The 22,101-nt window shown below is 36.7% G+C and overlaps 1 protein-coding gene and 1 long non-coding RNA gene across 5 annotated transcripts in view; both read left to right on the top strand.

The window, feature by feature from the left end:
* Nucleotides 1-22,101, top strand: part of LOC106085532 (chondroitin sulfate glucuronyltransferase) — a 151,204-nt gene that overhangs the window by 99,270 nt on the left and 29,833 nt on the right. The gene's annotated exons all lie outside the window — the stretch shown is intronic.
* LOC106085536 (uncharacterized) lies at nt 7,450-7,923 on the top strand. Of its 2 annotated transcripts, none has more exons than XR_001220965.2 (3): nt 7,450-7,551; nt 7,611-7,695; nt 7,750-7,923. It is a non-coding gene; the product is annotated as an uncharacterized LOC106085536 (long non-coding RNA). The 2 variants fall into 2 exon arrangements; XR_009397954.1 differs by having other exon boundaries at nt 7,760-7,923.

Genomic DNA, 22,101 nt, shown 5'->3' on the forward strand with positions numbered 1-22,101 from the left:
ATAAAATTTTCTCCAAATTTATTTTGTATAGTATATATTTAGTATATATTATATATTTAGACCATACTTCGCACAGTTATTAGAAATCAAAACAAACCCCTTCATGCAAAATTTCAGCCGAATCGGGTAATAATTGCATCCTCTAGTGGCTCAAGAAGTCAAGATCCGAGGTCGGTTCATATGGGAGTATTATCGGGTAATATACCGATATGGACCATACTTAGCAGTTGTTGGAAGTTAAAACGAGTTAAACTTCATGTGAAATTTCAGCCAAATCGGTTAATAATTGCACCCTCTAAAGGTTCAAGAAGTCAAAATCCACGATCGGTTTATATGGGAGCTATATCAAAATTCGGACCGATAGAGCCCTTTTTCAATCCCAACCGACCTACTCTAATAAGAAATATTCGTGCAAAATTGCGAGCGCCTAGCTTTATTTCTTTGAAGGTTAGCGTGCTTTCGACAGACGGATGGACAGGGCTAAATCGAGAATGTCAAGGTGATCAAGAATATATATATCCCGATCTCCCGATTTAATTTCTTGAGCCCCTGGAAGCTGCAATTCCGATTTGGCCGAAATTTTGCATGTAGTGTTCTGTTATGACTTCCAACAACTGTGTTAAGTACGGTTGAAATCGACCAATAACTTGATATAATTCCCATATAAACCGATCTCCAGATTTGACTTCTTGATCCATTACAAACTGCAATTTTAGTCCTATTTGGCTAAAATTTTGCACGTGATGTTTTGTTATAAATTTCAGCAACTGTGCCATGTACGGTCTAAATCGGTCTGCCGGTTTGACTTCTTGAGTCCTTATAATACGCGAATTTTTGCCCGATTGGCTGAAATTTTGTATGCGGTGTTCTGTTGCGGCTGCCAACAACTGTGCCAAATACGGTTCAAAGGACCAGATATAGGTCCCATGTAATTTAAATTTAATGTTTGCTGGTTTGACAGACGCGCTTCGTCTTTGTTTGGAAGACTTTTCAACCATATTAGGTGTGACTACTTCAAGGGCCGTACGTTGGTATGTTGCATTTGTTTCGTATTTATTGCGAAAACGCCTCCATTATACAAATACCACATTAACCACGCTTGGCAACCCTGTCTATTAGCTGTACTCATGCATATGTTTTCATGTAATGGTGGATTTTTTGTCTACAACAAATTACACTATTCCCATGGTACACACATGATTATGTGCATCTATTGGAAGTTGTATGGACGACTTCGAACGCTAGACGACGGCAACAGCTCTCGCTGCTGCCCCGTGTCCCAGGATCGAATCCCGCCGGTCCCTGCCGAATTTTTTTTCACTTTCAAGTTTTTTGCCTGTTAGGGCGAAGATCGTTAAATTTTTCAATTTTTTTGTTTCTCTTTCGAGACGAGCCCAATGGTCGGACCTAGTCTTTGCAATGGAAAAGGAAAGCCAGAATTGGCAACACACACCAACCACAACTACAGAACGCGTTTCTTCTTTGGTTAGAAGATACCATAACCATATTAGTTAAATATATTTAACTAAAATTCCAAATTCCTTTAAATAGTTTGGTAAAGTGCTTGCTTATTGCAAAGAAACTAGTTTAAATAAAACTACTAACACTACCTGAGATTTTAACTATTTCATCTATACTAATGAAAAGTTAGTTCTATTTGTTCAAAGTTAATTTTCTAACCCCTAAGAATTTTTAATGAAACGTGAGTAAAAATCATGAACTATCGTGTATTATATAATCAACTCGTATTTACGATAAGCATTTATCTGTTGTGTTATGCAATAGTGTTGGTATTTTGGCTCATCACAGGCCGTTACGCTCAAAAACTCACACATTGTCCCTAGTAAGAGAGATTCAAGAGAATAATTAGTGGTACGGTAAACGAAAAATATTTTGCGGCTTTAGAAAAACGTTTACTATTAAAGAGTTTTTGATTCTCGAACAAAAGAAAGGTCCTTTTGCTGAAGGTGAAGCTGCTAAAGGATTTACAATAAACAATAATAATAATGCTTCGTTTATGGTTAACGTTTCATATGTAGCGAAACGTTACACAGTTGCAATAAAAGAAAAACTTCGTAATAAAATTATTTTGTTTGTCGCAAAAATCTCCCAAACGCTTTTTTTTGCGTGTTTGCATCAAGCATCTTCTATTTAGGGTTGGTAAATCAAAAAGTTTCAAGCGGTTCTCGTAGGGAGGAAGAATTTCAGCCGAATTCCATGACAAACCTCTAAACGCAAAAAGAAAAAATTGTACTTGGACTAATTCAATCCTATCTGAAAAGCACTTTAAGAATGGATTCCATAACACACAACCGTATTCCAATGTAGGCCGGACTAAGCCTTTAAACAAATGCTTGATCACATAAGGATCATTAAACTCTTTGGACCGCCGTTTAATAAAACCCACCTTCGATACATTTCCTTCCCTTTGTTTTAAGACTCATAGCCATTAGCACTGTCTCATAACATATTTGACCGGTAAACTTATGAACCCAGCGTCCAGAGTCGTCCTAATGCTAGGATGAAACAGTGAACAGAGATATCTGTTCGAATTTCAATAAAATGTGTTCATGTCTTCTTTTCTGCAAAAAAACTGAAGAGTCGAAAATTTCTTAGAATTTGACTTAATGATCATCACACTTCAAAAGTTGAGAAATAGAATTTGTAAAAACACGGACTTATCTTAAGTCAAGTGATTAAACAACTAACGTTTATATATATATATTCAATTGCAAGGCCAACAATCTAAGGAGATTGGTTTTTCTAATTGCCATTGCTTTTTCAACTATATAGCTGTTAAATGTTAATTTTTTTTTTGCATAAGATTCCGAAATGTAACATATTATGATCAATGCACATGGAGAAATGCATTTTCAAAATTATGAAGACGTTGAAGTAGTATCATTTTTAAAGTGATATATTTTAATTGAGCGTTAAATTGAATTTATACAGATTTGTAAGTGTTTATCTCCCATCTCGTAGTAGCGAATAAAATACAATGTAAGTGCAAGCGCAACGCTTTACAGTGTTCCATAATCACATATATTCTTTTTCAATTTTCGATTACCGAACATTTACATATACAATGTATTTTTCAAGCACGTACTGCTCTCTCCTCCGAACCAAAAAATAAAAAAAAACTATTCACTCCAAATATTGCACACATATATACTTCAAATCGATGTAAGTTGGTTGGGCTTCTATTTTCTAAGAGGCCCAAATTTTGTTGAAATTGGATGATATTTTTGGATAAGAAATTTTGTATTACATTCTTATAAACATATTCCAATTTCACTACTTTTTTATCTGGAGGGCATATTTTATATCTTATTTGGCTGGCTGGGTCTTTCTTTTATGATTTGCAATAGCAACACCAAACCTGATATTCCGATTTCACTGCTAAATCACCTGTAGAGCACAATTCTGTTACGAACATTTATGCCAGATGAAGTACAAATTGAAGAAATGGCAGCTCTGCAAAGGCTTGATTTAACTTTTCCAATGAATTGTTTTCGATATGCTACCACATCAACGAAAAGGCAAATATTCCAGCAATATAATGACGGCCTGGCTATCTGAGTGTATAGTTAAGTTTAACCTTCACACGACCGTCTAGTTTGGAACCATCCGTAAAAAGGTCGTAGTACCTTACCAGAGGCAATGTAATTCTAAAAGAATTTTTATAACGCAGTCAACTGCTGAAATTTTTTTTCTGATGGTCTCGCCAGGATTCGAACCCAGGCATTCAGCGTCATAGGCGGACATGCTTACCTCTGCGCTACGATGGCAACCAATACAAAGCTATGTCCGTCTGTCTGTCTGTCCGTCCGTATGTCTGTCCGTGTCCATGTCAATTTGTCGTACAAACTACAGGTCGCAATTTTCATCTTATCGTCTTCAAATTTGGTATGGGCATGTTTTTCGGCCTAGAGACGAAGTCTATTGAAATTGGAAAAAATCAGTCCAAATTTGGATATAGCTTCCATATATATGTTCGTCCGATTTTCAGTAATAATGCAATAAAATAGTCATTTGTTAACCGATTCTGTCAAAATTTGGCAAGACGGAATTCGGCAGGAAGGATTTTCTTATGACTCTCGATATTACTGGAGAATTTCATAGAAATCTGTTAGATTTAGGTATTATATATATATATCGCCCGATTTTCACTCCTAGACCCAATGCAAGCGCATTTATTGACCAATCTTCCCAAAATTTTGTACAACGCTTTCCTCGGCGAATTCTACAATATCCATAAAGTTTGATCGAAATCGGTTCAGATATAGATATAGCTCCCATCCATATGTTCGTCACATTTTGGTAATTTTTGTCATTTGTCAACCGTAGTTATTACATTTTGAACGTACTTGCTTTACTCGACATTTGATACATTAATTTTAATAACATATTTGAATACATCCGATCCATCAAAATTGGTTCAGAATTATATATATCCCCACTTTTGTATTTATAGGGTAGGTGTAGGGTATTATAAAGTCGGCACCGCCCGACTTTTGCATTTCCTTACAGGTTTTACATGCAAATGCAAATTTGCCCATGAACATTCCATTCAATGAGTGCTGTCCGATTTTGTAGCCGAGTCCAAACGGCATGCCGCAGTGCGACAGCTCTTTGGGGAGTTGGGGCTGCCATACCATTTTTCAAATTGTGTAGTTGCCCACAAATGTTGCCAGCATTAAGAGTGGATAGGGAGGGGATGGCCAGGATTCGAACCCAGACGTTCAGCATCATAGGCGGACATGCTAAACTCTGCGCTACGGTGGCCTCCACTTGTATTTTACATAATCTGTAATAATTTACCAGAAAATTGATTCAATTTGACTTTTCTGAAGAGTTCTTTATACTGGACCTTCAAATGATAGCAAAACACTGTGAATTGTGCACAAAATCATTGAAGCCAATGATCATTTTACGCTTTTCTCAATCGTCTTCCACCCACACACCACAACGCACACGCGGACGGACGATCAATCGAAGCAATGAATGAATGAATGGATGCACTACACAAGCAAAGTCTAGCAACAAATGTCTACCAGATGCGATCGTGATTTTGTCTAGTTTCAAATTGGTTGCGGAAGTGCACTTACAAGCCACCACTTTTCACTTTATTCAGCTTCAGATGCAGCTACAGCAGCTGCGGCTGCTATTATTACAAACAAGCCAGACATTATTTGAACAATTCGAATCATTTGTGGGTAATTTGAGCTAGATTGATTTAATATGATTTTTTCTCCCTCTTTTAAGTTATTTTGAGATGCAGACAGCTCCATTAGTTTCCATTTACTCGAGTGTTGACTACTCATTTTCCGATATGTGCAACAAAAATGAAAGCATTCTTGTTGCTGTTTGTTTTCTATTTGTTCGGCACAGTTAGAAAATCAATTATTTAGCATTTGATCTTTTCGAAAAGAAAACACCAAGTGATTTATGAACAATAATTGTGTACTAAGGGAATTCGCAAGTGTATCGACTCCACTCTCTGGCAAAGTGGGTTTAGGGGGAATAAGTATCACCGAACAAACGATCAATTGTGCAAATGATATTTCGAATGATATAAATGATTGGTTAGGTTATACTTTATTGACATGGTTGGTTTAATGAATAACGTGGAATATCTTAAAATTTCAAGACAACCTGTTTGTTATTGTAAGACATAAAATAGCACCACCTACTTCAGCATTAAGGATCAAACCGAAAAAGCAGACATGGTTAACCCGAAACCTTTCGGGTCGACGTAGTCCGAGTTAAGAGCGTAGGCTATGAACGCGCACGTAACACTGAAACGGCCTGCAGGACGACGAAAATCCTATGGGAAGATCCGGATTGTGAGAAATCGAGACTATTACGAAAGGAAGCAAGCAGGAGATCAGTAAAGCTGTCGGTATCTGTAGAACTCAGTTCCACAAATGTTTTATACTTTAGAAATTAAGTAACACATTAATTGAATTACAATACAAAAATTAATTCTTAAATATCATTGGTTTCCAAAGCGGCCACCTTAAAGTCTTTCTCTGTCACGCAAAGGAAGCTTTCACTCATTTTAGTTAACATATTTGACTTTGTCTTTGCTGAATTGAATTAAACTAATTGTTGTATGTACTAAACCATAATGTCCGACTGACGCTTTGAATTCTACTCTCACTTGTGCCTAAACATCAAACTGGTTAGCGGCTACCGTCCACTAATAAAACCCAAACACTGTCACAATGAATACGAAAAACCTGCCATTTTATTATACCCGCCACCGAAGGATGGGGGGGGGGGGGGGGGGGGTATATTCATTTTGTCATTCCGTTTCTAAATATTCTTAATCAGCGAAAAAATCCAAGACGATCTAGCCATGTCCGTCCGTCTGTCTATCACGCTAGTCTTTAAAAATAAAGATATTGAGCTGAAACTTTGCACAGATTCTTTTTTTTCCATTAGCAGGTTAAGTTCGAAGATAGGCTATATGGGACTGTATCTTGATATAGCCCCAATATAGACCGATCCGCCTTTTTAGGGTAATAGACCCATAAAAGCCTCATTTATTATCCGATTATGCTGAAATATGGGACAGTGAGTTGTGTTAGCCCAGTCGACATCCTTCTTCAATTTGGCTCAGATCGGTTCAGATTTGGATATAGCTGCCATAAATACCGATCTCTCGATTTTAGGTTTTGGGCCCATAAAAGGCGCATTTATTGTCCGATTTCGACGAAATTTGGGACAGTGAGTTGCGTTGGGTTAAATTTTCTGCAATTTGGCCCAGATTGTTCCAGATTTGGATATAGCTGCCATAAACACCGATCTCTCGATTTTAGGTTTTGGGCCCATAAAAGGCACATTTATTGTTCGATTTTGCCGAAATTTGGGACAGTGAGTTGTGTTAGGTCCAGTCTTTCAAAAAGACCAATATTTTGTTCTACAACATTGAACAATGACTTGTACTTAATAGACTACTCAATATCCGTCTCAAATTTGGCCCGGACATATTTAGATAAAGCTGATATGAGGGCATAAATTATGCATTTTTCACCGGATGGTTTACATATATACCCGAGATGGTGGGTATCCAAAGTTCGGCCTGGCAAAACTTAACGCCTTTTTACTTGTTCCAAATCTCCTCGTTACAACTGCTATACAGTTACAGCAGTTAGCAACATTGACTCATTCATCAGAAACAAAAAAAAACGTTCTTGAAAGAGAAACAAACAAAAAACTTTGCATGTTTTCGTAGATTAAACCAAAAATTGAGCTAAATCAGCCACGTGTCATTAGCATGAAATAAAATCTCAAAAATTCACGTCATTTATGGAATTTGTTAAACATATACTATAATTTGTTATTAAATTGATAATAGCTTGTCAATCTAATTAAAAACTGGCATTCAATTTATCATTTGATTTGTAAAAAGTTTTAAAATATCAACTATCATCAAATTATACTAACAAAATCAAGTTTAGTTTTAAATTTCAAAATGGTAATTTACAAATTCTTAAATTGAGCAAAAAAATTTGCACATTAAGAATGGTTTAAATATTAAGGACTGTAAGCTGTTTCTACAATTTTTTTTTTATTTCAAACTACCTTCTTCTTCTCCTTATTAGTTTTAAGACACAGTCTGGGTAACCCCAAATTTGGTCAAGGTGCTGATTTTGGTACCTCAACATTAGCTAAAACAAGTAAAGGAAGGTAAATTTGGGTAGTTTAATTTGGACGATATCACACTATGAACACTAAATCTAGATCTTTGCAGAAGCGTTCATATGGATAATAAAACAATCCGTTTCAAATTTCGTGACGAAGTCAAGTTTAGTTACTTCCGTCTTATTAGTGAAAATCGGAAGATGCATATATTAGGGAGCTACAATGTTGACGCGCAAAAATATAATTCGTTTTTCATAAATGAAATTGTCGACAAATAAACTTCGTTTGTGAAAAATTTTGGGATTTTGATGCGATGAAAACACATGCACACATAGGATGGGGGTATACTAACTTCGTCATTCCGTTTGTAATACATAGAAATATTGGTCTTAGATCCCATAAAGTATATATATTCTTGATCGCCATGTCATTTTAAGTCGATATAGCCATGTTCGTCCGACTGTTTGTCTGTCTGTAGAATGTAAGCTAACTTTTGAAGGAGTGAAACTAGGCGCTTGAATTTTGCACAAATACCTCCTATTAGTGTACATCCTTGGGATTGCAAGCGGGCCATATCGGTCTACATTTTGGTATAGCTCCCGTATAAAGCGGTCTCCCGATTATACTTCTTGAACCCGTATAGGGCGAAATTCTTATCCGAATTGTACTATGACGTTTTCTAAGACAGACAACAGATGTGTCAAGTTTGGTTTGAATCATTTATAGCTCTTGAACCTCGATTATAGTTCTTAAGCCTCTGGAAGGCGTAATTGTTGTTGGGTTTTGCTGAAATTTTGTACAATGACTTATCGTTTGTCCTCCAACATACGTGCCAAGAATGACGTTTTCTATGACAGATAAGAGATGTGTCAAGTATGGTTTGAATCGATTATAGTTCTTGATCCTCTGGAAGGCTCAATTGTTATCGGATTATGCTGAAATTTTGCATAATGACTTATCGCATTTCCTCCAAAATACGTGCCAAGAATGGCCTGAACGATCGAAAACGTGATATAGTACCCATATAAAACGATCTGATTTGGCTGAAATTGTGCACAACGACTTCTCGTATAACCTTCAACATACGTGCCAAACATGGTATGAATCGGTCCATAACCAATTCTTATCCGATTTGACAATGATTTCTATTATGATCACCCAATGACACACCCACACCAAGTATGGCCCGAATCGGTCCATAACCTGATAAAGCTCCAATAGCATAGCAATTGGAGTCCACCGTTGCGCAAAGGTTAGCAAGTCCGTCTATGACGCCGAACGCCTGGCTTCAAATCCCGGCGTGAACATCAACAACATTTTCAGCGGTGGTTATCCCTTTACTAATGCTGACTACATTAATAATGTATCCTGCCGGTTAAAACTTCTCTCCGAAGTGGTGTCGCTATGCGGCACCCCGTTATGGCTCGGCATCGGACTGCACTCATTAATATGAGAGAAGTATCCCCTGTTCCTTAATGGGATCAGAAAATTTCTTTTTTCAGCGCTTGATAAATCCCAGACTTCTATAAGCTTTATTCGTAACTAAGGAAATATGTTTTCTGAAATCTAATCTGTGGACCAATAGAATCCCCAAATCATGAATAGAATCTACATACTCCACTATGCAATCATTCAAATAATAACTTGTATCAATCTTCTTTGGCCGAAAGAACGACATATGTTTACATTTCAAAGTGTTAAGGCCTAACAAGTTTGTATTGCACTATTTATGAAACTCGTTAAGATCGGATCGCGGTTACAATGGTATGCCTCCTCATTAAAAGAATAGAAAATCTTACTATCATCTGCATCCATTAGAAATTTTGATAGAAGTATCATATTAGGCAGGTGATTTGCTATAGTAGTAGTTCATAATTAACCTTATCAAAGGCTTTGCTAAAGTCTGCATAATTACACTCAGTTTGATATCGGCTTCTAAAAGATTCTAAAAGATTCGTTATTGTAGAACGATGTTTCCGGAAGCCATGTTGAAATTTGCAAAAACTACCTCAGTTACCACCTTTTCAAATTATTTATGAACTATATTTAATTTAGCGACTCTTCTAAAGTTCGATTCAATTCTTCTATCCTATTTAAATAAAGGTACAATAAAAGATTCTTTCCATAGTGGTGGTAAATAGCCAGTTTCCTAAGTCTTATTTAACATTAAAGAGAGAGAAAGTGCAAAATTCTCTGTACAGTATTTGGGAATGCACGAAGGGATTCCATCCGGACCTGGGACCGTTGTATCCTTAAAACATTTTATTGGCCAACACCTTTGTTACATCTAATAATGGAACATCAATAGTAATACTCTATCAGAATAGCTAGTTTAAAATGATGGAAATATATTGGAAATCCCAGTGTCATATCTACAACATATGATTCAAAATGTGATGATGTGATGTTTTCTGATGCTGATTTTGTGACGGAATAATTTACAAAGTCTGAAGAAGAACCACTTTTTTAAACATTTTAGAAAGCTTATTCTTCCTATTACTTAATCTTGATAAAGCAGCCGAATTCCAGGGGAGATCAGTATTCTTACATAAAATCAAACTTTCAATCATCTCATCTAATGATCCAAATATAGACCAATTAATCGAACTTAAAAATTAATTCATTTGATTATAGTCTGTTTTAGAGAAACAATACCTAGTTTCTTCTAAATAAGAATTAGAGTCAATAGAACAGGACAATAAAGAAAATTTTATACTTATAGTGGGATGATTGTTACACAATTAACTCATAAATATACCGTAAACACGATAGCGCTCACCATTCACAGTTACGTTACAATTCGCATCATCTTTGAAGTGCGGTCTAATGATGCCACTAGCCCATTAACCCCACCAAACTGTGACTTTTTCTGGATGCATTGGTAAATCTTGCAATGCTTTTGGGTGATGCACATTTCGTTCCAAAATCGACAATTCTGCTTTTTTACGTACCCATTGAGCCAAAAATTAGCTTCGTCGCTCAATGGAAGAATCGTGCGATGAAGTTTCTTCGCAGAGCACGAATTTTGATAATATTGTAAAATTCAATAATATGAAAGCGTTGTTCATTTGAAGACGATTTATGGTTAAATTACAGACCAAACTGAAGATGTTTGACAGTGAAACAAAACACGAAACGTTCGTGAGCTGTTTAAACCAGTGTTGCCAAAAAGATAATCGCTAAAACATCACCCTTTTTATTATATATATTTGCCCATAAACATTGCATTATGATACAGCAGGGATTTTCCCTCATAGCAATGAGTTCTGTCCGAAACAAGTTTAAGCTGAATGATAAGTGACCTCATTTTTACTGCCGAGTCCGAACAAGCTGTCACATAAATATTTTAAACAAGTAAAAAGCGTTAAGTTCGGTCGGACCGAACTTTGAAAATTCGACACAGATACGGAGAGCTCTAATAAGTATAAGTCACTGTTCAAAGAACAAAATATTGGCCTTTTGGTAGCCATATCTAATATAGACCGATCTGAACCATATACGGCACGAATGTCGAAAAGCCTCACATAAGTCACTGTGTCAAAGTTGAGCGAAATCGGATAATAAATGTGCATTTTATGGGACCAAGACTTTAAATCGAGAGATCGGTCTATATGGCCGCTATATCCAAATCTGAATAAATTGAAGAGGGATGTTGAAGGACCTAACACAACTCACTGTCCCAAATTTCGGCAAAATCGGACAATTAATGGGCCTTTTATGGGCCCAAGACCTTAAATCGAAAGATCGGTCTATATGGCAGCTATATACAAAACAAGACCGATCGGTGCCATATTGCAGGAAGATGTCCAGGGGGCCTGACGCAACTCCCTGTCCCAAAATTCGGCGACGTCGGACAATAAATGCGCCTTTTATGGGCCCAAGACGCTTATTCGAGAGATCGGTCTATATTGGCAGCTACATCTAAATTGAAGAAGGATGTCGAAGGGCCCAACATAACTCACGGTCTCAAATTTCGGCGAGATCGGATAATAAATGCGCCTTTTATGGGCCCAAGACCTTAAATCCAGAAATCGGTTTATATGTCAGCTATATCCAAATCTGGACCGATTTGAGTCAAATTGAAGACGGATGTCGACTGTCCTAGTACAACTCACTGTCCCAAATTTTGGCAAAATCGGACAATAAATGCGCCTTCTATGGGTCAAAAGCCTTAAATCGAGGGATCGGTCAATACGGCAGCTATATCCAAATCCGGACCGATCTAGGCCAAATTGGAGAGGAATATCGAAGAGCCTAACACACTGTCCCAAATTTCAGCAAAATCGGATAATAAATTTGGCTTTAATGGGCCTAAGACCCTTAATCGGCGGATCGGTCTATATGGGGGCTATATCAAGGAATAATCCCATATAGCCCATCCTCGAACTTAACCTGCTTATGGACAAAAAAAAAAGACTGTAGCGTGATTTCAACAGACAGACGGAAGGACATGGCTAGATCGTCTTAGATTTTTACGCTGATCAAGAATATATATACCTTATAGGGTCGGAAATGGATATTTCGATGTGTTGCAAACGGAATGACAAAATGAATATACCCCCATCCCTCGGTGGTGGGTATAAAAACGGCATGTTTAGAAGTTAAAAACTTTGTTATGGCTTAACAAATTTTATTTGAAATCAGCATACAGTGTTTGCTGTCTGCAAAGTTGGATTAGTTGTGGTTATTAAAAAAACTTTTGCGATAAAAGCAAAAAAAAATTCAATAATTGATTTTTTTTATTTTTTGAAAATGAATACGTTAATCAAAACTTGCAATTAAAGGCGATATCGCTACAATTTGAATTTATTTTCTGAAACGTTATTCCCAAAATTTAAAGAAATCATCCCCAAAATTCCTTTGATGGGGAAATATTTTTGAACACTGATTTTTTTTGTTTGTAATTTCGGTATTGGACGTTTGTCGCTACAACGTTGAATCCTTCTTCATTAGTGGGCGTAATGGTGTTTTCAGTAAGTTTGGGAATTGTTTTCTATCATCTTTTATCAAAGATATAATAAACAAACGGTAGTTATTTGTGGATATGCTCATATTTCTTGGTGCAATAAACAATTTATTGTTCTTTTAAACTGTAGTGGGATATTGAAATTTTGTATACCCACCACCCTAGGATAGGGGGTATACTCATTTAGTCATTCCGTTTGCAATACATCAAGATGTTCATATACGAACATACAGAGTATATATATGTATTCTTGATGGTCTTAAAATTGTAAGACAATTTGATGATGTCTGTGTGTCTGTTTAAATCATGCTACAGCCTTCAAAAATTGGGTTATTAAGTTGAAATTCAGTATTTTTTCTACACGCAGGTTAAGTTCTGGAACGGGCCAAATCGGACTATATTTATATATAGGTGCCATATAGACCGATTTGCCGATTTTGGGTTTTAAGCCCATAAAAATCGCATTTATTGTCCGATTTTGTTGAAATTTGAAACAGTTGTATTAAGACTCTCGTCATCCGACTCGAATATGATCTAGATCGGACCATCAGCTAAATCTGCTATAAAGGCCATTCTGCTGACATTGGGACTAAGCCAGTAAAAAACGCACTTATTATTCAATTACAGTGGAATTTTAAAGTGGCGTCCGGTCCTAATATGGTTTTTATTTAGATATAGCCATATAGAAAGATCTGCAGACACAGGGTTTAAAGCCAGTACTGAAAAAATGTTTGTCCTAATTTTAGAGATTCGAGGCAAAGATTAGCAAAATTAATTTAAAGATGATAAATTCCCTTTCCATTTTTCACCAAAGGGATATTTTGGATATTTCGGAATTTTTATTTTAAATGGTAGGCTAATCCTTAACTTTGCGTCTTGTTATTTAAGACAAAAATCTAAAATGAAAGTCAAAATATCGTTGAAAGTTTGAAAATTTACCTTGGGATAAGATAATAGTGAACCGTAGTTAAAGACGCAAAATAGCCTTACACATAGGAGCGTCTATAATTGTTTATTTTTATACCCTCCACCATAAGATGGGGGGTATACTAATTTCGTCATTCTGTTTGTAACTACTCGAAATATTCGTCTGAGACCCCATAAAGCATATATATTCTTGATCGTCGTGAAATTTTATGTCGATCTAGCCATGTCCGTCCGTCTGTCCGTCCGTCCGTCCGTCTGTCTGTCGAAAGCACGCTAACTTCCGAAGGAGTAAAGCTAGCCGCTTGAAATTTTGCACAAATACTTTTTATTGGTGTAGGTCGGTTGGTATTGTAAATGGGCCATATCGGTCCATGTTTTGATATAGCTGCCATATAAACCGATCTTGGGTCTTGACTTCTTGAGCCTCTAGCGTGCGCAATTCTTATCCGATTGGAATGAAATTTTGCACGACGTGTTTTGTTATGATATCCAACAACTGTGCCAAGTATGGTTCAAATCGGTCCATAACCTGATATAGCTGCCATATAAACCGATCTTGGGTCTTGACTTCGTGAGCCTCTAGAGGGCGCAATTCTTATCCGATTGGAATGAAATTTTCCACAACGTATTGTGTTATTATATCCAACAACTGTGCCAAGTATGGGTCAAATCGGTTCATAACCTGATATAGCTGCCATATAAACCGATCTTGGGTCTTGACTTCTTGAGCCTCTAGAGGGCACAATTCTTATCCGAGTTGAATGAATTTTTGCACGAAGTATTTCGTTTTGATATCCAACAACTGTGCCAAGTATGGTTCAAATCGGTTCATAACCTGATATAGCTGTCATATAAACAAATCTGGGGATTTGACTTCTTGAGCTTCTAGAGGGCGCAATTCCTATCCGATTTGGCTGAAATTTTGTACGACGGATCCTCTCATGACCATCAACAAACGTGTTTATTATGTTCTGAATCGGTCTATAGACCGATACAGATCCCATATAAATCGTTCTCTCTATTTTACTTCGTGAGCCCCAATGGGCGCAATTCCTATACGAATTGGCTGACATTTTACACAGGTCTCCAACATATAATTTAATTGTGGGCCGAACCGGACCATATCTTGATATCGTTTTAATAGCAGAGCAACTCTTTTCTTATATCCTTTTTTGCCTAAGAAGAGATGCCGGGAAAAGAACTCGACAAATGCGATCCATGGTGGAGGGTATATAAGATTCGGCCCGGCCGAACTTAGCACGCTTTTACTTGTTTGGGTTAAAATGCTAAGTTTTAAAAAAGAATTTTTCAAAATATAATAATAATACAATCATCTATGAAGTAAAATAAGAAACAATCCGCCATCAAAATTTCAAGCGGATGGTCATGTCCATTAGCAAATGTGCTTTAATGTTTCGGAACAAATTAGAGGGAAACTAACTTCTCACAATATCAATTGAGTGCTGCCCGATTCAAGTTTAAGCTCAATGATAAGGCGACCTCCTTGTTTTATGCCGAGTCCGAACGGCGTGTCACAGAAAAGTGACACCTCTTTGTTGAGAAGTTGTACATGGCTGAAATACTCACAAATATCGCCAGCATTTGGTGAGGGGATAACCACCGCTGAAAAATGTTTTAAGGTATTCTCGCCGGCAGGATTTGAACCCGGGCGTTTGGCACGATAGTCGGGCATGCTAACCTATGCACCACGGTGGCTCCCGTTAGCATTTAGGAAATTAAATATAAAGACAGTATCTTTATTTTAAACTTTTTGTTTTTGGCTCATTTTCTTTCCTGGAACAAGGAATAATCTTAAACCTTGGCCCAATGTGTAAAAGACGCATTTACTATCCGATTTCACTGGAGTTTGAAACAGTGAGTAGTATGATGACTCCCGACATCCAACCCAAATATGGTCTTAATCCGACTATATATATTATAGCAGCCATATAAACCGACCTACATATTTTGGGTCTTTAGCCCATAAATGTCGCATTTATTATTCGATTTCGCTGAAATTTGAAACTGAGTTATTTTAAGGCTCCCGTTATCCGAATAGAATATATTTAGATATAGCTCCCATATAGTCCGATCCTCCAATATAGGGTCTTATCCCATAAAAAAGCGGACTTATTGCTGTGACTTATAAAGTGTTTACGGAACATGAATCAAATATGATCTAGATCAGCCCACATCTTGATATAAATAAGGATATGTTTGCGGAGTAAGAAAAAACTAGAATGATTAATATTCCCGTGGTGGCGGGTATACGAAGTTCGGCATGGCCGAGCCTTTTACCTTTTCACTCGTTTGTTTTCATATTTTCAACGTTGGCCAACGAAACTCCTTATCATATCTTTATTTAATACCCTTTATTTATCGATATCCGCAGATTGTTTGAACTAATCTTCGGAATACAAAAAAAAAAAAAAACCCAACTATAGGGGTGATTATAGTCATGAATTTTTTTATGGTTAAAATTGTTATGAACCACTTGCCTTTGGAACACGAAAACGTAACTCACATTGTTTTTAAACTCTGGGCGATTTAGTTACAATAATTTACAATCAAATTATGCAGTGGAGCAACGGTATGGTAACAGAAACAGTATTCGTACAAATTCAATTCGGAAAATTCCACGCAAATTTTAACACATAAAGGCGTGTAGATCTGCAAAAATAACCAAAGCAATAACAATTATGGTTGAATTAAAAAGTCAAGATGAGTCCCAAAACAGAAAAAAATAGTGCCGATGAGAGAAGAATTACTATATAAGCTGACAGAACGAGAGAAGCAAACTATATTTGCTACCGTATAAGAAAACCAAGGATTACGGCATCCAAAAAATTGTGTATTCACAAACACATAATAACAGTCAAATAACTATGAAACATTTTTAGAATTTTTTGAAGTTTTATCTGGCAATTCCGGCTATTTGACAATGTCAAATTATTAATAACAAGTAAAAGCGTGCTAAGTTCGGCCGGGCCGAGTCTTATATACCCTCCACCATGGATCGCATTTGTCGAGTTCTTTTCCCGGCATCTCTTCTTAGGCAAAAAAGGATATAAGAAAAGAGTTGCTCTGCTATTAAAACGATATCAAGATATGGTCCGGTTCGGCCCACAATTAAATTATATGTTGGAGACCTGTGTAAAATGTCAGCCAATTCGTATAGGAATTGCGCCCATTGGGGCTCACGAAGTAAAATAGAGAGAACGATTTATATGGGATCTGTATCGGTCTATAGACCGATTCAGAACATAATAAACACGTTTGTTGATGGTCATGAGAGGATCCGTCGTACAAAATTTCAGCCAATTTCAGCTCAAGAAGTCAAATCCCCAGATCTGTTTATATGACAGCTATATCAGGTTATGAACCGATTTGAACCATACTTGGCACAGTTGTTGGATATCAAAACGAAATACTTCGTGCAAAATTTCATTCCAATCGGATAAGAATTGCGCACTCTAGAGGCTCACGAAGTCAAGACCCAAGATCGGTTTATATGGCAGCTATATCAGGTTATGGACCGATTTGAACCATACTTGGCACAGTTGTTGGATATCATAACAAAACACGTCGTGCAAAATTTCATTCTGATCGGATAAGAATTGCGCACGCTAGAGGCTCAAGAAGTCAAGACCCAAGATCGGTTTATATGGCAGCTATATCAAAACATGGACCGATATGGCCCATTTACAATACCAACCGACCTACACCAATAAAAAGTATTTGTGCAAAATTTCAAGCGGCTAGCTTTACTCCTTCGGAAGTTAGCGTGCTTTCGACAGACAGACGGACGGACGGACGGACGGACAGACATGGCTAGATCGACATAAAATTTCACGACGATCAAGAATATATATGCTTTATGGGGTCTCAGACGAATATTTCGAGTAGTTACAAACAGAATGACGAAATAAGTATACCCCCCATCTTATGGTGGAGGGTATAAAAATATACAATGTTGTGAAGCACAGCAAGTGCAACGATAACAGTCTTCGCATTTGATAGACTAACCGTCATTCCATCTAACAAACAACGAAATCGCTGCTTCCACACCCCAAAACACCTCTCTACTGTATTCCTTGTTGCAATATGAGCAACATTGTAGCGTTCTTCCTTTTCGTTGTTAGTGCGGAGGAGAGGAGTAAATAGATAATGCGTCAACTGATATCCTGAATCTCCAAGTAAACGACCCCTGAATTCTTTTTTTTTTTCAAATCGTTCCTTAATAGAAGATTCATTAAATATCCGACAATCATGAGTACTTCCTCTCCACCTAGCAACTATGTCGCGAATTTTCAATTGGGCATCACACACAACCTAAAAATGAAATTCTAATTTTTTATTATGCTCCTTCGATTAGTAAATCACCTCACACCTGTACATTCAGTGAATAGAATCCTTTCCGGTTTATATAATATTGGGCAAGATCTCCACCAGTTTTTTTTATTTTAACATGAGTTCCATCAATTGCTCCAATAACGCCCGGAAAGTTTCTAATGGCCTTAAAATCTCTCATTATTACGGCTTGCTCTTCGAGAGATGTCGGCATGTTTATGTATTCCATACCATGACGAGCCAAAGCGCGAGCAACTCTATTGCATATTCTTGAAACCGTTGGTTGGGCTAATCCGTGCAAATCTCCCGCATCATCTTGAACCTAGAAACAGGATTTTGCCAATAAAAGGATTAAATTTAATCATTTAACAACAAGTAAACAAACCTCTCTGCGACCCCAACAACGCAAAGCAATCATAACTTGTAGTTCGGCCGGAGTCCCGTGCCCTCTTTTGCTTAATTCAATATCATTTTTTATTAGACCAATATTTTTTTTTGCCGTTGATTTCTTAAACCGATATTTGGCTTTAAAGTGATGGTCCGGAATAGAAAATGGATCAACTCTTTCTTTGTAAACTCGTGGACGTCTCCTTTTGAAAGTCTGCTCCAATCTTCCTATAAATTTCAAAAGAATGAGAAACAAGTAAAAACGCGTGCCGAACTTTGGATGTCGTGGCTCTAAGTACAACTCATTGCTTCAAATTTCATCGACATCGTACAAAAACTGCGGTCTTTATGGCCTGAAGACCCTAAATCGGTCTATATGGCAGCTATATCCAAATATCGTCAGATTTTGCCCATGCAAGAACTTAACCTGCGTATAGAAGAAATACGAGTCTGTGCAAAATTTCAGCTCAATATCTCAATTTTTAAAGACTGTATTGTGTTCTCAACAGTCAGACGGACGGACATGGCTAGATCGTCTTAGATTTTTATGACGATCAAGAATATATATGCTTTGTAAGGTCGGAAATGGATATTTCGATGTGTTGCAAACGGAATGACTAAATGAATGAATCCTATGGTGGTGGGTATAAAAATACACGGATTTTCATTCCTTTCGCTAGCCGCTCAAAATTTTGCTAAATATTCTTATAAGTTTAAGTAAGCTGCAATATAAAACAATCTCCTAGTTTGCCTTTTTGGGCCTTAGAAGGCGCATTTATTATCCGATTTGGCTGAAATTTTTCCCATAGTGTTTTGTTATGACTTTTAACTACTATGGGAAGTACGGTACATCCTCCGAAAAAGCTTCCATAAACCGTTTTCCCGGTTAGATTATTTGAGCCTCTAGAGATGATCTTTTGATAACATGTAACATGGTCAATAACGTTACATAGCGTATATAAAATTGGTCTCAGCATTTGAGGTGTCATTGACAAAACTTGTCAATTGCAATCCATGGTGGAAGGTCTATAAGATTCGGCCCGGCCGAACTTAACGCGCTTTAATTTGTTCTATACTTACTTATTTCACCGATTACATTAAGTGCATCCATTTTTATAAGATTTTTCGTTATTCACAAATTTAATCAAACGTTTCACATTTATTTAAAGTAGTTTATGCTCGTGCAATTGAGAAATGTAATTTTAAAATGGTGTTAAACAAGGGTAAAACCAATAATAACTTTTTCAAATTTAAAATTGGTTTATTAAGGGTAAAATAGGCTATTATGTGTTTGTGAATACAAAAAACAACATTTTATCCTATTTTCGGTTTATAGAGCTCTTTTAAATGTTTGTGAATAAGGCTGTTAGTATTTAGAGCGCACTGTTGTTCCGATTTCTGGCTTAGGTGTATGTCCATAATGGCAGGGGGCGGATTTATATCCACACCCTCTTTCCAACCTAACCTTACCTAAGATACAATAAGGAAAATATAAAGAAACTCTAGGTACCATAGACGTGTGGCGAATAAGAAGCCGCTTACATCAGACATAGACCATAAAAAAGTGATGGACTTTGTTAAAGAGTACGTAAAATTGACTCTAGAACTTCGGGAGAAGGCTCTTTATACTGACTAAGGCAAATTTGGTATAAAAGGGAAACATTTTGGCATAAAGGGAAAGTGAATCTAGGATAGGACTTTAGGTACCAACACTAAAGTAGAGATGTCCTTACTTTATACCACCAAATATCAACTGAAATCACCCATGTCTATCATCTATCACAGGATTAATCCCATAGAACGTTTATGGGATTTATTGAAGCGCAAAATTCGCACAAATAAAATATCATCGAAGGATATGCAATAAACTGTTATAATGAATGAATCGTATGATGAGCGATGGATAATCATCCATACTACTCAAGTTAATGCCATCACTACTCTCGGAGGCTCCTTTACAAAAAGGATAACCCAAAAGTTACTAAAAACTGTATTTAATACTAAAACCTTATGGCATTATTCACAAAAAAAAAATTATTAACGGCTTAAAATCTCTTTAAACTAATACTCTTTAAACTAAATACTCACAAATTATATAAAATATTAATATAATTAATGTTTAGAGAAGGCGTCAATTGCCTCCTTATGCTCTAGGACTTACCGTGGTTGCTAAGGATCTAAGGGCCGTTTACTACCGAGAAAATATTCACACTCGACAATTTCGCATTAAAACTGTGCCACCCGACGCATTCCTGTCATGGTCAGCAAGAGGAAACAGAACTCGGTCTATATGTTCTCAATACAGACGCGCCTAAACGAGTTCTCTCTTCAAGCTTTGATCCGTCCGAGTAGAATGAAATATTAGATTTCAGTCAATTGAAGATTGTGACGCTAGAGAATGTGTCTCACACTCGGCCTCAAATGTTGTTGTTATTGTCGCAACATTTGTTTGTGGACCTCGTCAAGTGAGGAAATTTATTCCGGTTCATACGAACGACACGGGTACGTTATGACCATTGGTTAATAAAAGGCGCCAATAACTCGCCTTGTCATATCGAGTATCACAGGCAGTCAGTATTTAGCCAAGAGTCGGTACCGACCGGCCTCTCACTGAGAGTCTCCACTCGATAACGCTGATTGTCAGCTACTGCAGTTGTACATCACACAAATCGGAGTGCAGAATTCCAACCCGTGTAGCGCTTCCGTGTCGTATTGAATCAATTAATTGGTTCTCATCGCCTTGCCTATGCCAAGACAACACGTTCTCTGAACATGTATAATCTTCCTGCTCAAGAGATGTTGACATCATAATTTTATTTTAAGCATCACGAGACAAGAGGAGAGCAATTCTACCGTTGATTTAATAAATCATAAAATTGATAGTCAGCGCTCGAAAATGGGTCCACTCTTTGTAAAATCTGAGTTTGAGTTTACAGCTTGTAAATTGGCTGAACTTTGGAACGTAGAGTACACTAATGCTCTGAAATAACCATATCAAGCTCCATACAGATATGGCCGCAAAAAACTGTTCCGGAGATTAGAAGCCGATTTGGTTGAAATGGTTTCAAAATAGGTCTAAAGATAGACACCAAATATATTTTTTAGATTTTTATCGGTCTTGGCGGAAATTTGATACGAACAGTGCACTTGTGTTCTTTAATATTCATATGTAGATAGATCCATTATATAGAAAAAAAAACTATTGAGGAGATACCAAGATTTGGCTCGTTTCGTATTCGTTCGTATAGGTTTATGCTCGTTGAATTGAGAAATGTAATTTTTTTATTATGGTTTTAAACAAGGATAAAACCTATAATGACTTTTTGAAATTTAAAATTAGTTAATAAAAGAAAAAATAGACTATTATGTGTTTGTGAATACAAAATAGAACATTTTGCCTATTTTCGGTTTATAAAGGCCTTTTAAATGTTTGTGTACAAGGCTGTTAATATTTTGACATAATAATTTTTCTTCCAGCTTATTTAACTCTTAAATTTTGTTTATAACATTATTTTGAGGTTAAAATTTTGCGGTCAGTTTGTACGAATACTTTCTCTGGCAAGTGTATATAAGTTTATATCGTTTTAAAGGCGTTTTCAATAGGGAACCGACAACTTTGAATTTAATTTGTGAACGCACTTTTACACTAATCATCGAACTGTCACTGTCAATTTATTCAGGAAACTCAACATTTTCATCATGGTAAAGTACACTTACGAACAATGTCTGGGAGTCATAAAAATTTACTACCGAAATTCGGAGTCGGTGACCGCTACTTTAAGAGTGTTTACTCCAGTGACGATAACTCAGTGGCAAATTTT

Source organism: Stomoxys calcitrans, chromosome 4 (genome assembly GCF_963082655.1).
Source record: "Stomoxys calcitrans chromosome 4, idStoCalc2.1, whole genome shotgun sequence".
Taxonomy (NCBI): Eukaryota; Metazoa; Arthropoda; class Insecta; order Diptera; family Muscidae; genus Stomoxys; species Stomoxys calcitrans.